Source organism: Schistocerca serialis, chromosome 4 (genome assembly GCF_023864345.2).
Source record: "Schistocerca serialis cubense isolate TAMUIC-IGC-003099 chromosome 4, iqSchSeri2.2, whole genome shotgun sequence".
NCBI lineage: Eukaryota > Metazoa > Arthropoda > Insecta > Orthoptera > Acrididae > Schistocerca > Schistocerca serialis.
In genome coordinates, this window is record NC_064641.1 from 578717516 (window position 1) to 578730841 (window position 13326).

The window sequence follows — 13326 nt, forward strand, 5'->3', positions numbered from 1 at the left end:
TCTACACCAGTTACATGTCACCAGGTGACTTCAATGTCACACTGAACTTAGATCTCAATAGAGACAATACTTTTGTCAACTGCAATGAACACTCCCACTCTTACGGCCTCTAATCTGTATTTCCTATATACGAGGTGTGGCTAGAAAAAAACCGGACTAGTACTGGTAAAACAATAAAACGAATGCAATAAGGCTGAGAGTCGCGTGGCCTGTCACGTGACTCTCGCTCCGCCTACTGCTCGAGTTTCATCTGCCTCTTGCACTCAGTCTGCCCGTGGCGTCTGTTTTAAGTAGTTGACGTTTTGTCTGTGCGTCGGAAAATGTTGAGTGTACAGAAAGAACAGCGTGTTAACATCAAATTTTGTTTCAAACTAGGAAAATCTGCAAGTGAAACGTTTGTAATGTTACAACAAGTGTACGACGATGATTGTTTATCGCGAACACAAGTGTTTGAATGGTTTAACCGATTTACAGATGGCCGCGAAGACACCAGTGATGACACTCGCACTGGCAGACCATTGTCAGCAAAAACTGATGCAAACATTGAAAAAATCGGTAAACTTGTTTGACAAGATCGCCGTTTAACAATCAGAGCAGTGTCTGAATTAACAGGATTGAAAAGGAAAGTGTTAGGCAGATTCTTCATGAAAGTTTCAACATGAACAAAGTGTGTTCAAAAATGGTTCCAAAGTGTCTCACAATTGAACAGAAGGAACGCCGAAGAATGATTTGTTCTGACATCCTGGAATACATTGAAAGTGATCCCACCTTCTTACAAAATGTTATTACTTGCGATGAATCGTGGTTTTGTACTTACGATCCCGAAACTAAACGCCAATCGATGCATTGGAAAACTCCTGGTTCTTAACGACAAAAAAAAGCACGAATGTCAAACTCGAAATTCAAGGCAATGATGATTGTTTTTTTTGACATCAAAGGGATTGTGCACATTGATTGGGTACCAGAGGGACAAACAGTGAATCAGAATTACTACATTAGCGTCCTGGCTACCCTACGTGAGCGAGTACGGAGAAAACGGAACGATTTGTGGAGAAAAAAGTCATGGATCCTTCGCCAAGATAATGCCCCAGCTCACACTGCGTTGTCAGTGAAGACGTTTTTGGCAAAACACAACATTCCCATCTTAGATCATCCACCCTACTCACCTGATTTGGCCCCCTGTGACTTTTTTCTTTTCCCTAAAGTCAAGTCAGCTTTGAAAGGAACTAGATTTGAGACTGTTGAAGCAGTAAAAGAAAAAGCGACGGAAGTAATGTATGGACTTACCGAAAATGATCTGCAGCATTGCTATGAACAGTGGAAAATTCGTATGGAGCGGTGTAGAGACCGAGGAGGAGAGTACATTGAAGGATATAACATGAAATTGTAAATAATTGTAAATCAATGTTTTTTCCAGCATCAGTCCGGTTTTTTTCTAGCCGCACCTCGTACGTTCAACTCTCTAAATATCTCAGACCTTTCCAACTCGCGTTTCGACCAGCTCTGGCTCCCAAGATTAGTTGGAGTGTGAGAACTTTTCTGGAGGGCAGCAAATTCGGGAACTTTATCACAAATACTTCGGCAGTTTACTGACAAAATTGTGACAGTCTAAGTGTCTTTATTCTGAACGCCATTTGACCTCCCTTGCTGCATATCGTCTTGTGAGTGTTCGCCAGAGAACCTACTGCCTAGCCTAAAATCCCTCATGTGCACTACACAACTACTTGGCTACCCAAGTATCTGCTTACTTTGTGTAGTGCATCCCTGACCTATCAAGGGGAGACATACAAATGCTCACATGATAACTCAGGTCTAGAAATCCGCAGCCAAGACCGTCACAGAGTAGACGAAGCCTTTGGTTGAGACCCTCCACTCAGCTTCAAATCACAGGTCCCCAATCAACTCTGGGAATTACACTGCAAATTGTGAGCTATGCTTGCACTGCAGGCGCGAGGCCAGCAGTTTTTCCATGACTTCCGCCTCCGCTTGTACGAACTGTAGATCGCCTCAGAACCCAAGCGACAGACGTCGTCGGTGCCGACGTGAGCCACAACATCCCGATGACTGCACCCTGCACGCTCGATAACGACAGTGAAGGCCGCCTCCATATCTCGGACTAGGCCCCGGCAAACATACGGACTACACATTGGCTTTCTTTCTAGCCCTGATCGCTATCTGCCTGAGGTGCTCCATTACGCACATAACATTGTAGCTCCGAATAACCCTCCCCCGTGTGCCTGCTCGGACCCTGCTGAAGGGTGAATGGGCGAGACCAGGTGCCCAGTCCCCACACTGGCCCTCCGCCTCGTGCGACGCGAACGCGTTACCACCCGCCACTCACTTTGCTGTGAGGGCGGATCCGTCACGTCGGGTTCTCTAGGGGGGGGGGGGGGGTCTTGGAAGAAGAGCCCATGGGCAAAACAAGCAACACCTGAGGCGTCCCAGGCGACGTGCCAGATTCTCCGCCACCACTACACTCCGAGGCAGCAGCCTGAAGGCGAATGACGTAGCCAAAAGGACATTCAGCTGTTTGTAAACTGCGGCCAGCTCCTTCTGCGTCCGTACACAGCATGTTAACATCCTAGCTATACTATCAAGACTAACTGAAGACCTGCTCAAGTCACACCAATACCCATAAATAGAAGTAGGGAAAAAGCGCTGAATTACAGGCCTTTATACTAACGGAGATTTTGGAACATATACTGTATCCGAACATCATGAAGTACCTCGAAGAAAACGATTTATTGACACATAATCAGCACGGTTTCAGAAAATATAGTTCTTGTGAAACACAGCTACGGTACCTCTTTATACTCATGAAGTAGTACGTGCTATGGACAGGGGATGTCAAATTGATTCCATATTTTTATATTTCCAGAAGGCGTTCGACACCGTTCCTCACAAGCGTCTTCTAACCAAACTGCGTGCCTACGGAGTATCGCCTCAGTTGTGCGACTGCATTCGTGATTTCCTGTCAGATAGACCACAGTTCGTAGTAATAGGTGGAAAGTCATTGAGTAAAATAGAAGTAATATCCGGCGTACCCCGAGGAAGTGTTATAGGCCCTCTATTGTTGCTCATCTATATCAACGACATAGGAGACAATCTGAGTAGCCGTCTTAGATTGTTTGCAGATGATGCTGATATTTATCGTCTTATAAAGTCATCAGATGATCAAAACAACTTGCAAATTGATTTAGATAAGATATCTGTATGGTGAGAAAAGTGGCAATTGACCCTGAATAAGGAAAAGTGTGAAGTTATTCACATGAGTACTAAAAAAATCAGCTAAATGTCGATTACGTGATAAGTCACGCAAATCTGAAGGCTGTCAGTTCAACTAAATACTTAGGGATTACAATTACAAATAACCTAAATTGGAACGATCACATAGATAATATTGTGGGTAGAGCAAACCAAAGACTGCGATTCTTTGGCAGAAAACTTAGAAGGTGCAACAGGTCTACTAAAGAGACTGCTTACAGCACGCTTGTGCGCTCTATTCTGGAATATTGCTGTGCAGTGTCGGATCCGCACCAGGTGAGACTGACGGATGACATCGAAAAAGTACAAAGAAGGGCAACTCGTTTTGTTTTATCGCGAAACAGGGAAGATAGTGTCACAAACATGATACGTGAATTGGAGTGCCAATCATTAAAACAAAGGCGTTTTTCGTTGCGACGAGACCTTCTCACGAATTTTCAATCACCAGTTTTCTCCTCTGATTGCGAAAACATTCTGTTGGCACCCACCTACATAATGAGAAATGATCATCACGATAAAGTAAGTGAGATCAGGGCTAGCACAGAAAAATTTAAGTGCTCTTTTTTCCGCGTGCCGTTAGAGAAGGGAACGGTAGAGAGACTGCTTGAAGGTGGTTCATTGAACCCTCTGCAAGTCACTTTATTGTGAACAGCAGAGTTATCACGTAGATGTAGAATTATAAAATCAGACAGTTCTTGTTACGCAATTGCTACCCCATGATCTGTCACCAATAGACGCAGACGCTTTAAGGAACTACGTATTCAGTGAGAAACTGTTGCACTTCAGAGTAAATGAATTTACGCTGCACTCGTCAGATCCTCCAACTTCCTTTTCGGAATTCATGTTCCTGTTCTTAAGGACTAGTGTATCTTTTTACAAAAATCTTTTCGACAAATTTTGTATCAACAATCTCACAAAGCAAATTTAAATGAGAAAGTTCCCTGTGCACAGCCCAATAACTTCTAGAAAATCTAAGTCACTTTCTCTGATATATAATACATCGGACATATCGAATATATCGATTTTTAACCTCTTATATATTTTCATCAACTGTATCATTTCGACAAGTTTTCGAAAAGTGTATACAAAATGTAATGGTTATAATTGCAGATATTTTTATACATCTACACACATCAACGTGTTGATTGTTTTTCCTCTGCATCAAACAGTCTTCTTGCAAACACGTCATATAATTTACTATCTGATGTTTTCCACACATAACTGCTCTTTCAAGTGGACTACGCCTTCAGCATTGATTAACCGTTGTTCACACTTCAGTACCTGACGTTTTGTCCAGGGGAAAATAAGCATTATTGGCCTGCTATTGCCACATGTACTTGGAGATACTAACTAACTTTCAAAACATACTACTCCTAACAGCTGTAGTTATTAGTCTGCAAATGATGTAAATACTGACGTAATGTTGTTTAGTACAATATCCTCAGTCACCAAGAAAAATATCTACACTTATGGAAGTTACATCCTATATATTGACAGTGTCATGAATGTACATCGTCACTAGTTAAATGATGGGGAACGTTGGATGTACATGTAAATATCAGCCAAAACGACTGAATGAAGGCAAGCAGTTGAAAGGTCGAAAATTCGTCCCAGGAACATGTGTGGCAGTGACTGTTCCACCGTGTGCAACGCCACAGGCTGCAATATGTATCCTATGAGAACACAGATCACAATCATATGGTTGGCCACACTATTTCACAGCATTATATTCTTCGTCAATTGTTTCAAATGAGGTCCCGCAGTATTTGAGCCATAGATATATCTGGACCGAACCTACTGTATCGCCAGTTATGTTTGTAATGACAGCGGAAATTTATGTGTTATCGTTTAAGCAATAAACATCCGAATATACGGACGAGCACTAGCTTGGAACGGACGAGGCTAAGGAAAAGAACAAGCCCCGTCTAGTACACGGCCATTGCAGCTTCGGCGAAACTAGAGTATCAGTTTTGTGATATGAACATCACTCCTACAAGTTGCACCTGAGTAATCGAGACGAACAGATTTAGAAAATGATTTACGTTTGCCGCTGTATCATATCGACGTTGGTAACAAGATTGCCATTCCTAGCATCAAACCTGCACTACAAAAATCCACATTAAGCATCAGTGGACGGTACTATGCTACGTGAGTAATTGAAGACATAAATTGCTCAAAAATGCTTTTGTACCATATTCATAACAGTCATAGTTTGTGATGTTTTTTATCGTGAATCTTTTTTTCAATTAGTCTCTTGATCACAGGCAATCACGACGTACGAAATGTTAACCTAGGATCAATACTTAGAAGGCTAAAGAGAGCTATTACATTCTAATGTCACAGCCGACGAGACATTTTGTGGCTCACTATGGCTCTGCGTTGCATATACCACTTTTTAAATATTTCTGAAACATAAATAGTACTACGACGACCTCCTTGTATCAGTCCCACATTGCGACAACTGATGTAAATACTGATGACAGATGTGTAATGGAGTGTAGTGGAGGTACGAGGGCAGTTCAATAAGTAATGCAACACTTTTTTTTCTGAAACAGGGGTTGTTTTATTCAGCATTGAAATACACCAGGTTATTCCCCAATCTTTTAGCTACACAACACTATTTTTCAACGTAATCTCCATTCAATGCTACGGCCTTACGCCACCTTGAAATGAGGGCCTGTATGCCTGTACGGTACCATTCCACTGGTCGATGTCGGAGCCAACGTCGTACTGCATCAATATATTCTTCATCATCCGCGTAGTGCCGCCCACTGATTGCGTCCTCCATTGGGCCAAACATATGGAAATCCGACTGTGCGAGATCGGGGCTGTAGGGTGCAGGAAGAACAGTCCACTGAAGTTTTGTGAGCTCCTCTCGGGTGCGAAGACTTGTGTGAGGTCTTGCGTTGTCATGAAGAAGGAGAAGTTCGTTCAGATTTTTGTGCCTACGAACATGCTGAAGTCGTTTCTTCAATTTCTGAAGAGTAGCACAATACACTTCAGAGTTGATCGTTTGACCATGGGGAAGGACATCGAACAGAATAACCCCTTCAGCGTCCCAGAAGACTGTAACCATGACTTTACCGGCTGAGGGTATGGCTTTAAACATTTTCTTGGTAGGGGAGTGGGTGTGGCGCCACTCCATTGATTGCCGTTTTGTTTCAGGTTCGAAGTGATGAACCCATGTTTCATCGCCTGTAACAATCTTTGACAAGAAATTGTCACTCTCAGCCACATGACGAGCAAGCAATTCCGCACAGATGGATCTCCTTTGCTCTTTATGGTGTTCGGTTAGACAACGAGGGACCCAGCGGGAACAAACCTTTGAATATCCCAACTGGAGAACAATTGTGACAGCACTACCAACAGAGATGTCAAGTTCAGCACTGAGTTGTTTGATGGTGATCCGTCGATCATCTCGAACGAGTGTGTTCGCACGCTCCGCCATTGCAGGAGTCACAGTTGTGCACGGCCGGCCCGCGGGAGATCAGACAGTCTTGCTTGACCTTGCGGCGATGATGACACACGCTTTGCCCAACGACTCACCGTGCTTTTGTCCACTGCCAGATCACCGTAGACATTCTGCAAGCGCCTATGAATATCTGAGATGCCCTGGTTTTCCGCCAAAAGAAACTCGATCACTGCCCATTGTTTGCAACGCACATCCGTTACAGACGCCATTTTAACAGCTCCGTACAGCGCTGCCACCTGTCGGAAGTCAATGAAACTATACGAGACGAAGCAGGAATGTTTGAAAATATTCCACAAGAAATTTCCGGTTTTTTCAACCAAAATGGGAGTCGTAGAAATAAATTTGCATTCTCTGAAGAGTGCGCTGTCTCTCAAAGCGCGAACACAGACTCACAAAAATAGCCAGACCGATCACTGGTACTAGTGTAGTGTTCCCATACTGAAGCAGCCATTCGCAGGACAACGCTGTGTTTGCACTTAGGAGACCATAGGGCAATCGTTTTCTTGTATATTTTTTACATTTATGGTACATGATGTTCAGAACGCAAATGTCAATATGTCAAAGAAGTTTAATGCGACTTTAAAAAAAAATTCACGAGAAAATCGACTTTGAAGGATTCCGATCTACCTTAATACACTACAGCACAGTCATCTTTCCGATGAGCCGTTTGATTATGTGGTAAAACGTTGAACTATAACGAACCCACTATGCTGATCCATGGTAAAATTTTAAGACTATGTGCATGTTCCATGAACATTACTATGACGCGAAAACACGGAATGGAGAAGAAACATGAACTTGCAATGTTATTTTTTAATTTAAACAATCCTTTACAAAAGGGCTGTAATTAAGAAACAATATTTTCAATGGAAATTGGAATCTTGCGTACAATTTGTAGTAGATCCATGAACCATGGACCTTGCCGTTGGTGGGGAGGCTTGCTTGCCTCAGCGATACAGATAGCCGTACCGCAGGTATCTGTTGAGAGGCCAGACAAACGTGTGGTTCCTGAAGAGGGGCAGCAGCCTTTCCAGTAGTTGCAGGGCCAACAGTCTGGATGATTGACTGATCTGACCCTGTAACACTAACCAAAACGGCCTTGCTGAGCTGGTACTGCGAACGGCTGAAAGCAAGGGGAAACTACAGCCGTAATTTTTCCCGAACGCATGCAGCTTTACTGTGTGGTTAAATGATGATGGCATCCTCTTGGGTAAGATATTCTGGAGGTAAAATTGTCTCCCATTCGGATCTCCGGGCGGTGACTACTCAGGAGGACGTTGTTATCAGGAGAAAGAAAACTGGCGTTCTGCAGATTGGAGAGTGGAATGTCAGATCCCTTAATCGGTCAGGTAGGTTAGAAAATTTAAAAAGGGAAATGGATAAGTTAAAGTTAGATATAGTGGGAATTAGTGAAGTTCGAAGGCAGGAGGAACAAGACTTCTGGTCAGGTGTCTTTATGGTTATAAACACAAAATCAAATAGGGGTAGTGCAAGAGTAGTTTTAATCATGAATAGTAAAATAGAAATGTGGGTAAGCTACTACAAACAGCATAGTGAACGCATTATTGTGGCCAAGATACATACGAAGCCCATGCCTACCACAGTAGTACAAGTTTATATGCCAACTAGCTCCGCAGATAATGAAGAGATTGATGACATGGATGATGAGGTAAAAGAAATTATTCAGATAGTGAAGGCAGACGAAACTTTATTGTCATGGGCGACTGGAACTCGATAATAGGAAAAGGAAGAGAAGGAAACGTAGCAGGTGAATATGGAATGGGATTAAGGAATGAAAGAGGAAGCCACCTAGTAGAATTTTGCACAGAGCATAACTTAATCAAAGCTAACACTTGGTTCAAGAAACATAAAATAAGGTTGTATACATGGAAGAAGCCTGGAGATACTGGAAGACCTCAGATAGATTATATAATGGTAAGACAGAGATTTAGGAACCAGGTTTTAAATTGTAAGACAATTCCTGGGGGAGATGTGGACTCTGACCAGAATCTATTCGTTATGAACTGTAGATTAAAACTGAAGAAACTGCAAAAAGCTGGGAATTTGAGGAGATAGGACCTGGATAAACTGAAAGAACCAGAGGTAGTAGAGAACTTCGGTGAGAGCATTAGGGAACAATTGACAAGAATGGGGGGAAAAATACAGTAGAAGAAGAATGGGTAGCTTTGAGAAATGAAATAGTGAAGGTAGCAGTGATAAAAAGACTAGGGCTAATAGAAATCCTTGGGTAACAGAAGAGATATTGAATTTAATTCATGAAAAGAGAACATATAAAAATGCAGTAAATTAAGCACGCAAAAAGGAATACAAACGTCAAAAGAATGAAATCGCCAGAAAGGGCAAAATTGCTAAGCAGGGATGGCTAGAGGACAAATCTAAGGATGTGGAGGAGCATATCAATAGGGGTAAGATAGATACTGCCTACAGAAAAATTAAAGACACCTTTGGAGGAAAGAGAACCACATGCATGAATATCAAGAGCTCAGATGAAAATCCAGTTCCAAGCAAAGAAGGGAAAGCAGAAAGGTGGAAGGAATATATAGAGGGTCTATACAAGGGCGATGTTCTTGAGGACAATATTATAGAAATGGAAGAGAATGTAGATGAAAGTTAAATAGGAGACATGATACTGCATGAAGAGTCTGACAGAACACTGAAAGGCCTAGGGCGAAACAAGGCTCCGGCAGTAGACAACATTCCATTAGAACTACTGACAGCCTTGGGAGAGCAAGGCCTGACAAAACTCTACCATCTAGTGAGCAAGATGTATGAGAAAGGCGAAATACCCTCAGACTTCAAGAATAATATAATAATTCCAATCCCAAAGAAAGCAGATGTTGACAGATGTGAAAATTACCGAACTATCAGTTTAATAAGTAACGGCTGCAAAATACTAACACGAATTCTTTACAGACGAATGAAAAAGATCTCTTTGGATTCCGTAGAAATGTTGGAACACTTGAGGCAATACTGACCCTATGACTTATCTTAGAAAATAGATTAAGGGAAGGCAAACCTACGTTTCTAGCATTAGTAGACTTTGAGAAAGCTTTTGACAATGTTGACTGGAATACTCTCTTTCATATTCTGGAGGTGGCAGGGGTAAAATACAGGGAGCGAAAGGATGTTTACAATATGTAAAGAAACCAGATGGCAGTTATAAAAGTCAAGGGGCATGAAAGGGAGGCAGTGGTTTGGAAGGGAGTGAGGCAGGTTTGTAGCCTATCCCCGATGTTATGCAATCTGTATATTGACTATGTAGTAAAGGAAACAAAAGAAAAATTCGGAGTAGGATTTAAAATCCATGGAGAAGAAATAAAAACTTTGAGATTCGTCGATGACATTGTAATTCTGTCAGAGACAGCGAAGGACTTGGAAGAGCAGTTGAACGGAATGGACAGTGCCTTGAAAGGAGGATATAAGATGAACATCAATAGAAGCAAAACGAGGATAATGGAATGTAGTCGGATTAATTCGGGTGATGCTGCGGGCATTAGATTAGGAAATAAGAGGCTTAAAGTAGTAAATGAGTTTTGCTATTTGGGGAGCAAAATAACTGATGATGGTCGAAGTAGAGAGGATATAAAATGTAGACTGACAACGGCAAGGAAAGCGTTACTGAAGAAGAGAAATTTGTTAACATCGAGTATAGATTTAAGTGTCAGGAAGTTCTTTCTGAAAGTATTTGTATGGAGTGTAGCCATATATGGAAGTGAAACATGGACGATAAATAGTTTAGAGAAGAAGAGAATAGAATCTTTCGAAATGTGGTGCTACAGAAGAATGCTGAAGATTAGATGGGTAGATCAAATAACTAATGAGGAGGTATTGAACAGAATTGGAGAGAAGAGAAATTTGTGGCATAATTTGACTAGAAGAAGGGATCGGTTGGTAGGGCATATTCTGAGGCATCAAGGGATCACCAGTTTAGTATTGGAGGGCAGCGTGGAGGGTAAAATTCGTAGACGGAGACCGAGAGATGAATACACGAAAAACATTCAGAAGGATGAAGGTTGCAGTAGGTACTGGGAGATGAAGAAGCTTGCACAGGATAGAGTAGCATGAAGAGCTGCATCAAACCAGTCTCTGGACTGAAGACCGCAACAACAACAATGTAATGAAAAGTAATAAAACTTACATTATTCATAAAAATTACAATGAGATTTCTGATAATCTGCATATATTAGATGAACTTCATGTTTCTGTGACGTTGGTATCCAAATTGAAAGGAAAGTACGAAAAATATAATGACGCAGACGAGACTCCAACAGTGATTACCAGTCGACAGGCAATGATATCTTTCCGTCTTTATGCACATTCTAACGCAGAAAAGAAAAAATCGACGCACGCGAAGAAATCTTTGGTATGGGACCGACATTTGTAGATATGATGTTCATGTACAGACAGAGATGTGATTACACTTCAAGAAAAATTGAATGATTTATTGAAGAAAATGAGCCCCACAAATTCAGCAAGTCAATAACGCGTTGGTCCACCTCTGGCCCTATGCAAACAATTATTCAGCTTGGAATTAATTGATGGAGTTGTTGGATGTCCTCCTGGCGTATATCGAGCCAGATTCTGCCCGGCGCATGAGATCGAAAAAATCCCGAGACGGTTCGAAGGCCCTGGCCGCAGTGCTACAAACGTACTGTAATGGTAACAGATCCCGCAATTATGGTGCCCAAGGTATGGTTTATGTAGCATGAAGACAAGCAGTAAAAACTTTCCCTCTGTGCGGGGGAGCATTATCTTGCTGAAATGCAAGCTCATGTTCTTTGCCATGAAGGGAAACAAAACGGAGCGTAAAATATCATCGACGTACCGCTGTGCTTTTAGGGTGCCGAGGATGACAACCAGGGGGTCCTGCTATGAAATGGAATGGCAGCCCAGACTATCACTCCCGATAGTCGGGCTGCACAGATGGCGACAGTCAGGTTAGTACTCCACCACTGTCCTGGGTGTTTCCAGAGACGTCTTCGGCCTGGGAGCTCGCTGATTGGAGTAGAATGGTTCACAGTCACGAGCCCTGCTTCAAACTCTAATCCGACGACCAGCGACTATGTATTGGGAGACGTCGCAGACAATGGCGGGATACCAACCTGACTGTTGTCCACCATAAGGCCTGACAACCAGGAGTAATGGTCTGGGGTGCCACTTCTTTCCGTAGCACGACCCCTTTGGTTGTTATCCGCGGCACCCTTACATCATTGCGGTACGTCGACGATATTCGATACACTGTTCTATGGTCCTTCATGACAAGCCACCACAGGTTTACATTTCAGCAAGATAATACCCACACCCACACGAGGAGAGTTTCTATTACTTGTCTTAGTGCTTTCTAAAGGTAGCCGGATCTCTTCCAATTGAGAAAGTTTGGAGCATTTTGGATAGGATTCTCCAGACCACTGCTTCCCTTTCATGCCCCTCGACTCTTATAACTGCCATCTAGTTTCTCTACAAAATGAAAATAGCCATTCGCTTCCTGTATTTTACCCCTGCCACCTTTAGAATTTGAAAGAGAGTATTCCAGTCAACATTGCCAAAAGCTCTCTCTAAGTCTACAAGTCTTTCTAGCTACGTTTCTGAATCTCTTTATTCATTAGGCAAAACAGGAATTGTTATGACAGTCTATTGTGCATCATTACTCCTGTGAGGTAAATCATAAAAGTAGAATGATAACAAGCGTTAATAGTCAACAAACACAAAAGGATAAATTGCACACATTCAGTCATATAATTTTGTTACGTTGGCCAGTTTCAAATTCAAGTAGAGTGCATTTTACATACTCAAGTACATACCTATTGCACTTGATTATTATGTTTGTCAGTACTGAAATAGTAGCAGTAGCAATGGTATTAACGTCACACTGTGAACATCCTACTCATGTGCAAGTAATATTCGCAATGATTTTAATATTTATTAATGTTCTCACTGTAAACCTCAAGGATACAGCGTGTGGAGCAGAATGAATTTACCAGACGAGGAAAGTATGACATTCGCTTCTGCTGTGGTGTTCTTGATATTTGTTCGTTTGTTGCATAATCCACTGAAAACACACTAACTAAGTTCTTCAATGTTTTCGGTATGTTCAGTGGAAGCTAAATTACGTAAATACTTTTCATAAGAATGTTTCATTATTTAAAATATATGTTTCCGCCACATAGCCTTTTCTATTTAGATAATTTTCGCCCTTTCATTACAGAGTTCGCACTTGAGTAATCCTAGTTTATAGCTCTTCTCATTTCCACGATGGTATCTTTTCGTGTTACAACGTTATATGAACCTAGGAGGAGGAATGTCCCACATACTATCGGCCTGTGAGTCATCGTGTATGTGCGTTTTCACAGCTAAACTGGTAATGTTGTTGACTTGAACAGCCAGAAATTTATCTAAATAGTTATCGATTACTCGACAGGAAATATTCACCCGCATGTAAACTAAAACGAAGATCTATCAGGGGGACACAATGATACATTTTCTGAAAAAAGGAAAGGCCATCTACACTAAAAGAGAGGAGTGAGACAAACAGATATCCAATATAGGATACATGTTAAATCCATGAGGAA

General features: G+C 41.9%; 1 protein-coding gene across 1 annotated transcript in view; it reads right to left on the reverse strand.

Annotated features, from left to right (window-relative positions):
• Positions 1-13326, reverse strand: part of LOC126474614 (diuretic hormone receptor-like) — a gene marked incomplete at its 5' end in the record, with an annotated part of 214567 nt that overhangs the window by 132110 nt on the left and 69131 nt on the right. The gene's annotated exons all lie outside the window — the stretch shown is intronic.